This window comes from Staurois parvus, unplaced genomic scaffold (assembly GCF_062004578.1).
Source record: "Staurois parvus isolate SC_StPar_1 unplaced genomic scaffold, SC_StPar_1.0 ptg000746l, whole genome shotgun sequence".
Classification (NCBI taxonomy): Eukaryota; Metazoa; Chordata; class Amphibia; order Anura; family Ranidae; genus Staurois; species Staurois parvus.
Window position 1 is genome coordinate 5,960,580 of NW_028318542.1, and position 7,671 is coordinate 5,968,250.

The following is a 7,671-nucleotide window of genomic DNA, read 5'->3' on the forward strand; positions in this document are numbered from 1 at the left end:
ATAATTAGAATGAATGGATTTCATTTGGTATGCTTCATCTATGTTAAGGACAATAAATATCAGAATGTGTATGACAAGAGCAGGGGGGCATGTAAAGGAATGGAGAGGGGGTAAAATGTTCACCCTGCCTTCCTTCACATGGCAATTTCATTACAATCCCGCAAAGAGATGGCCCAATCCAGCAGAGACATCCCCAAAAGTCCAGCAAAGAGACAGTCCCAATCAAAGCATGGAGATAAAAACCAGCACGGCCCCTAATAAAACAACACACAGTAAGCACAAAACAGTACACAGCTAACCCTTTGATCACCCCGATGTTAACCCCTTCCTGCCCAGTGTATTAGAGCTTTTTATTAGCATTGATTACTGTATTAGTGTCACTGGAAATGTCAGTGGCAGTTGGTTCTCACCCAGTGCCAGAATGCCCACCAAAGTCGCTGATATCCACCATTACTAGTATAAAAAATTAACCACTTTCCTACTGGGCACTTAAAAATTACTTATTTAAAAAACTTTATAATAGAAACTAAGAAAATTAATTTTTTTTTCCCTCAAAATTTGTGGTCTTTTTTAGTTTATCAAAAAATAAATCCCCAGTGTTAAATAAATACCACCAAAGAAAGCTCGGTCTCAAAAAAAATGCTAAAAATGTAGTTTGGGTACAGTCTTGCATGACCACACAATTGTCAAAATATGAGGGCGCTGAAAGCTGAACATTGATAAGGGGAAGGGGGTAAAGTGCCCAGCAGGCAAGTGGTTAACCGGTTCCTGCCCAGCTAATAGCACAAAGGTGTCGGGCAAAACACCTCATCCCTCGGGGTGGACACCATATGGCGTCCTTTCAGGCATGTGCAGTGTGCCTGCCCGCAGGGCCGCTCTGCGATGTGATTTGTTACCGGCCGTGTACTTCGTGTACAGGGCCGATGACAGATCTGTGTACCGACCCAGTTTCCAGTACCATCTGACCTGCTGTGACCAATCACAGCAGGTCACATGACAGTTGAATGCAATGGATGGCTTCCTTTCATGCCATCCATTGTATACAAGTGTGTCTAGCTGTGAATGGTCACAGCGATCACATGCACAAACTGGGTCAATCACAGCCCAGCTGCGTCATGTGATTAGCCGTGGCCAAATGACAGCTAAGCACAAAAAAAAAACCCTGAATAAATCAATGTCATTCAGGTAAATGCTTGTTTATAGCAAAGTAATTCTTTGCTATAAGCAAATTGTGTAAAAAAAAAAAAAAAAAATACTGATTACTTCCCCAAAGTAGTACAATGTTACTATGGTAACATTATACTACTTTGCTCATAGTGAAATATGAAAAAAAAATCTTTAAAAGAGAGAAAAATTTAATACAAAATTAAAACTAATAAAAAAATTTAAAAAAAATGCATTTTTTATTTTGTACTGTCACCAGCCAGTGTCCCTGCTCACTGCCATGCCAGTTATATGATGATGCTGTACTGCACTGGTGACAGTGTGTAAAAAAAAGAAATAGTGGAAATAATTTTTTTTAATTTTATCATTTTCCAAAAAATGAAAACAAAAATTACAACTTCAAAAAACTCGCCATGCCTCTTATGAAATACGCCTATTCTGATTCAGATTGTTGTGATAGCAATTTATCCCTTGTGAGACCTCTCTGCCTAGCCTGTATAAGCAGATATAATCACTGTGGACAATACTTATTAGATAGCTTGAACTCACCAATACTGTGTTCATCCAGAAGTTGCTTTATTCTGTACATGTGACAACAGGATACAGCAGAATGAATGGTTTCCAGTATTATGCGGTCAAAAGATGATACTTTCTGTAGCGTACTATGCAGAATACATGTGTCCCTGTTACATGTGGTCTGTTAGCTGCTTCCATGACACAGGAAGTGCTGAACTCAAGAAGAAGGGAGGAGCTTCATATACAAAGGAACTGTGTCATAGATCTCAGGGAGGCAACATGAAAAACAAATGCATTACCAAATAAGACCACTGGATGGCAGCATTACTAACTATAGAAATATCCATAGGAAATGGTACAAAAAATAAACTACCGTATTTTCCGGCGTATAAGACGACTGGGCGTATAAGACGACCCCCCTACTTTTCCTGTTAAAATATAGGGTTTGGGCTATACTCGCCGTATAAGACTACCCCCCTCTTCCAACCAATCACGGCAAGCAATGTACCAGTATTTTCTGTGCACACTGTGCACACTGCATACAAAGCCTGCTTGGATTGGGTGGGTCAGTTCTCCCTGCCTGCCCAGCCCTGCCTGTCTCCAAGATACCATAAATTGCACAGAACTGCCACAGACATTATAATATTAATAATTACCGTATCTCATAGCAGTTAAGGGGACAAGGTCGGATGCAGCAGTACCATACCGGTACTTCCGAGCTGACACTTCTGCACATGTCTAGGGCAGCAGTAGACGATCACTGATCACCATTCCTCGCAGAACTGCATGAGACGTCGGATGCAGCCGTTCAGTGCTCGATTGATCGTGACTGAAACTGTGACATGCGCAGAATCACTGTGTATCCCTTCTCTGCATATCACAGTTTCAGTCAAGCTCAATCGAGCACTGCTGCATCCGACGTCTCATGCAGTTCTGCGAGCTACGGTGATCCGCGATCGTCTACTGCTGCCGAAGACATGCGCAGTAGCGTCAACCCGGAAGTACGGTAAGGTTTCAGCACAGCACCCGGCGTATAAGACGACCCCCGACTTTGTAGACGATTTCCAGGGGTTAAAATGTCGTCTTATACGCCGGAAAATACGGTACCATATTTTTCGCTCCATAAGACGCACCTGACCATAAGACGCACCTAGGTTTTAGAGGTGAAAAACAAGAAAAAAAAATATTCTGAACCAATGGACTGCAGACACAGTACAGGGGATGACCAGAGACTGCGGACACAGTACAGGAGATGACCAGAGACTGCGGACATAGTACAGGAGATGACCAGAGACTGCGGACAAAGTACAGGGGATGACCAAGAGACTGCGGACACAGTGCAGGGGATGACCAGAGACTGCGGACATAGTACAGGGGATGACCAGAGACTGCAGACACAGTACAGGAGAGGACCAGAGACTGCGGACACAGTACAGGGGATGACCAGAGACTGCGGACACAGTGCAGGAGATGACCAGAGACTGCGGACACAGTACAGGAGATGACCAGAGACTGCGGACATAGTACAGGAGATGACCAGAGACTGCGGACAAAGTACAGGGGATGACCAAGAGACTGCGGACATAGTACAGGGGATGACCAGAGACTGCGGACATAGTACAGGGGATGACCAGAGACTGCGGACATAGTACAGGGGATGACCAGAGACTGCGGACATAGTACAGGAGATGACCAGAGACTGCGGACATAGTACAGGGGATGACCAGAGACAGCGGACATAGTACAGGAGATGACCAGAGACTGCGGACATAGTACAGGAGATGACCAGAGACTGCGGACATAGTACAGGGGATGACCAGAGACAGCGGACATAGTACAGGAGATGACCAGAGACTGCGGACATAGTACAGGAGATGACCAGAGACTGCGGACAAAGTACAGGGGATGACCAAGAGACTGCGGACACAGTACAGGGGATGACCAGAGACTGCGGACATAGTACAGGAGATGACCAGAGACTGTGGACAAAGTACAGGGGATGACCAAGAGACTGCGGACACAGTGCAGGAGATGACCAAAGACTGCGGACATAGTACAGGGGATGACCAAGAGACTGCGGACACAGTGCAGGAGATGACCAGAGACTGCGGACATAGTACAGGAGATGACCAGAGACTGCGGACACAGTGCAGGAGATGACCAGAGACTGTGGACACAGTGCAGGGGATGACCAGAGACTGCGGACAGTACAGGGGATGACCAGAGACTGCAGACAGTGCAGGGAATGACCAGAGACTGCGGACAGTACAGGAGATGACCAGAGACTGCGGACACAGTGCAGGGGATGACCAGAGACTGCGGACAGTACAGGGGATGACCAGAGACTGCGGACAGTGCAGGGAATGACCAGAGACTGCGGACAGTACAGGAGATGACCAGAGACTGCGGACACAGTGCAGGGGATGACCAGAGACTGCGGACAGTACAGGGGATGACCAAAGACTGCGGACAGTGCAGGGAATGACCAGAGACTGCAGACAGTGCAGGGAATGACCAGAGACTGCAGACAGTGAAGGGAATGACCAGAGACTGCAGACAGTGAAGGGAATGACCAGAGACTGCTGACCTTTGGGGAGGGAGGGGGAGCGGGTACCTGAATTTGACAGGTATCCGCTCCCACTTCCGCGGAGTTGACTTCCCTCTTCTTCCCGGGCCGGCTTCTGTGACAGCCGGGTGCCCACTACGCATGTGCGAGAAGCGCTGCGCTTTGTGAATGGCCCGGCGGCTTCTGGGACCTTTCATGTGTCCCAGAAGACACCGGATCATTCACAAAGCGCAGCACATGCGCAGTGGGCACCCGGCTGTCACAGAAGCCAGCGCGGGAAGACTGTGCAGCACTGGAGCGAGGAACAGGTAAGGCCCTGCAGGAGACAACAGCTGGCCCGGTATTCTGACATGGTGGCCGCAAAAATACCGGACCGGACGCTTTATATTCGCTCCATAAGACGCACTGACATTTTCCCCCCTTTTTTGAGGGGAAAAAAGTGCGTCTTATGGAGTGAAAAATACGGTATATGAATTCTCATGTACATTAACATAAATATTAACTGTGTAACAGCATAACGCCGGACTGTCTACTTTGCAAAAAGTGGTAATTTGGGGGATATCTGTACTGTTCTGACATTCTTGGACCTCAAGAAATTAGATTGGCCGTCAGTACTTCAGGATTGATCAATATTCAGATCTATATCTAGTTTGTGAACTCTATAACTTTCCTACAGACTAAATAATACATCCTAATTTGGGTTATTTTCACCAAAGCAATGTAGCAGAATACATATTGGCCTAAATTTATGAAGAACAATTATTTATTTGCAAACTTTTATAACAGAAACAAAGAAAAACATGTTGTTTTTTTTTTAAGTTTCAGTCTTTTTTGTTAATTTAGCAAAAAATAAAAACCCCAGTGTTGATTAAATATCACCAAAAGACAGCTCTAGTTGTTTGAAGAAAATGATAAAATTTTAATTTGGGTAAAGTGTTGTATGACCGCACAATTGTAATTCAAACTGTGAGAGCGCTGAAAGCTGAAAAATGGCGTGGAAGGGAAGGGGGTAAAAGTGCCCGGTATGGAAGAGGTTAAAGCCAGGAAATAGGGAAGCGGCACGCTGAATGATGCTTTGTGAATGGGGACACAAAACTAACAGAAAGATGTTGTCCTAGTCCGTGTGCTACAGAGGAATCCTGGGAAAGCAACATGGCTCCAATCATCAACACACCACACACATCCAATGCAATGTACACTAGGCCGGCACACCCCTCCACACACGGTGGTTGAGGAGTGGACTGTACAATCACACGGTGACCCCATCCTCCAGCGTTAGGTAACCTGCTACACTGCACGGCAAGCAGCACACACCCCGCACCATCGCCCCTCCACTGCAGGACAGCCCGATCATGTGACCAAACATCACTCCCGCCCCTTCAACGACACAGGATAATAACCAATAGCTGGTAATATCTGCCCCGCCGCTGTCCAATAGCCGAATATTAGACAAGGGGGTCTGGCTGCATACTGGAGCTCCACTTTCCACAGGAAACATATGACCTACACTCCACTTCTTTAATGTTAAAAAAATGGCTGCAAACTGGAGCTCCATTGGACAAGAAACATGTGACCTCCACTCAAACGTTTTATAAATGAACTTTAATGTAATGTTTCCTGTCGAGCTCCAGTCTGCAGCCATTGGTTGTTTGTTACATTACAATTCGTTAAAAAAAAAAAAAAGGAGTGGAGGTCACATTGTTCCTGTCGAAAGAGGAGCTCCAGTCTGCAGCTAGGCCCCTCTCCAAGTCAGCAGGCGCTAGCTAAGCAGAAGCACACACGTGGCATGGGTTGCTAAGGACATAGTGTCACTAGCAACCAATCAGTGCCTTTCAGAGCTCTGAAGCGCTTCTGCTCAGTTGCGTCCCAGCGCTGCTCGGATCAACACGTATTCGGCACTACGGAGTGTCAGGCCGATGGACCAATGGACTAAGAAGTCTGCACAGGATTGCAGAGGTGGGAAAAGGACTGGGACCGAACCGCTGTAGCGGTAAAAGGAGTATCCCGAGAAGATGTGTACTCCTTCTATGAGGTACGCATAAGCTGGTTTGAGGTCGAAGAAGCCGGTCTCCGATTTCCGAGTTTAGCACAGAGCTGCCACAGTTAACCCCTTAAAGGCTGCAAACCACTGAAGCGTATCCCTTGTAGGCTGCAAGATGAGTTAACCCTTTATAGGCTGCAAGCCTCCAAGCCCTTATGGGCTGCAAGATGGATCGGGGGACAATAGTGTCAGTGACATGGGGAGAACAGTGACATATGGGGGTGGGGGGCAGTGTCCGTGACATGGGAGAGTACAGTGCAAGTGTCATGGGGGGGCAGTGGCATTGACATCTGGGAGGACAGTCCTTCCCCATGTCACTGACACTGTCCTCCACCCCCTCATCCTTTATCCCCATCTTCTCTTTAAACGGATGCCCGTTTCTTATAGGCCAGGGGTGACCCCTATCCTCTTCTACACCAATGGTGACCCCTATCCTCTCTCCTGCTGGCAGTGACCCCTATACTCTTTCCTGCCAGCGGTGACCCCTACCTTCTCCTGCCAGCACTGACCCCTCTTTTACACAAATGGTGACCCCTGCAAGCGGTGACCCCTTACCCTCTCGTATGCCAGTGGTGACCCCTATCTTCTCTTCTGCCAGCATTGACCCCTATCCTTTCTTCTGCCAATGGTGACCCCTGCCAGTGATGACCCCATCCTCTCATCAACAGATGACCCCTATCTTCTTAAAGACCAGAGGTGAGCCCTGCCTTTCCAGTGGTGACCCCATCCTCTTATCAACGGATGACCCCTATCTTCCTATAGGCCAAAGGTGATCCCTATCCACTTTTACACCAATGGTGACCCCCCTATCCTCTCTTCTGCCGACAGTGACCCCTATACTCTCTTTTGGCAACAGTGACTCTTATCTTCTCCCGTGACTTTCTCCTGGCAGCAGTGACCTCTATCCTCCTTTCCACCAATGGTGACCCCTGCCCTGCCAATGGTGACCCCGTATCCTTTCTTGCACGAATGGTGACTTCTGCCCTGCCAGCAGTGACACCTATCCTCTCTTCTTTCAATAGTGACCCTTGCCCTGCCAGCATTGGCTCCTCGTCCTTTGCCCTGCTGATCTCTGTCCTCCGTCGTACAAACTATTAGCTCCTGTACACTGCACCACAAACCGTTGACCCTATCTTTTGCCCTGCTTACCCCTGCACTCTGTCCAACTGACCTGCCATCTCCTGTTCCCCAACATTTTTACTGCACCCCCACATCAGACTAGATCTGGATGCCCCCCCACCAACTCCCGCCGCTCTCTTGGAATCTCCCATCCCACCGACTGTCTGGAGAACTCCTTTACATAACCATATAAACTGCTAAACCTATCCTCTGCTCTGCTTACCCTTGTACACTGTCCTGCTGACCTGCCATCTTCTGCCCCCCC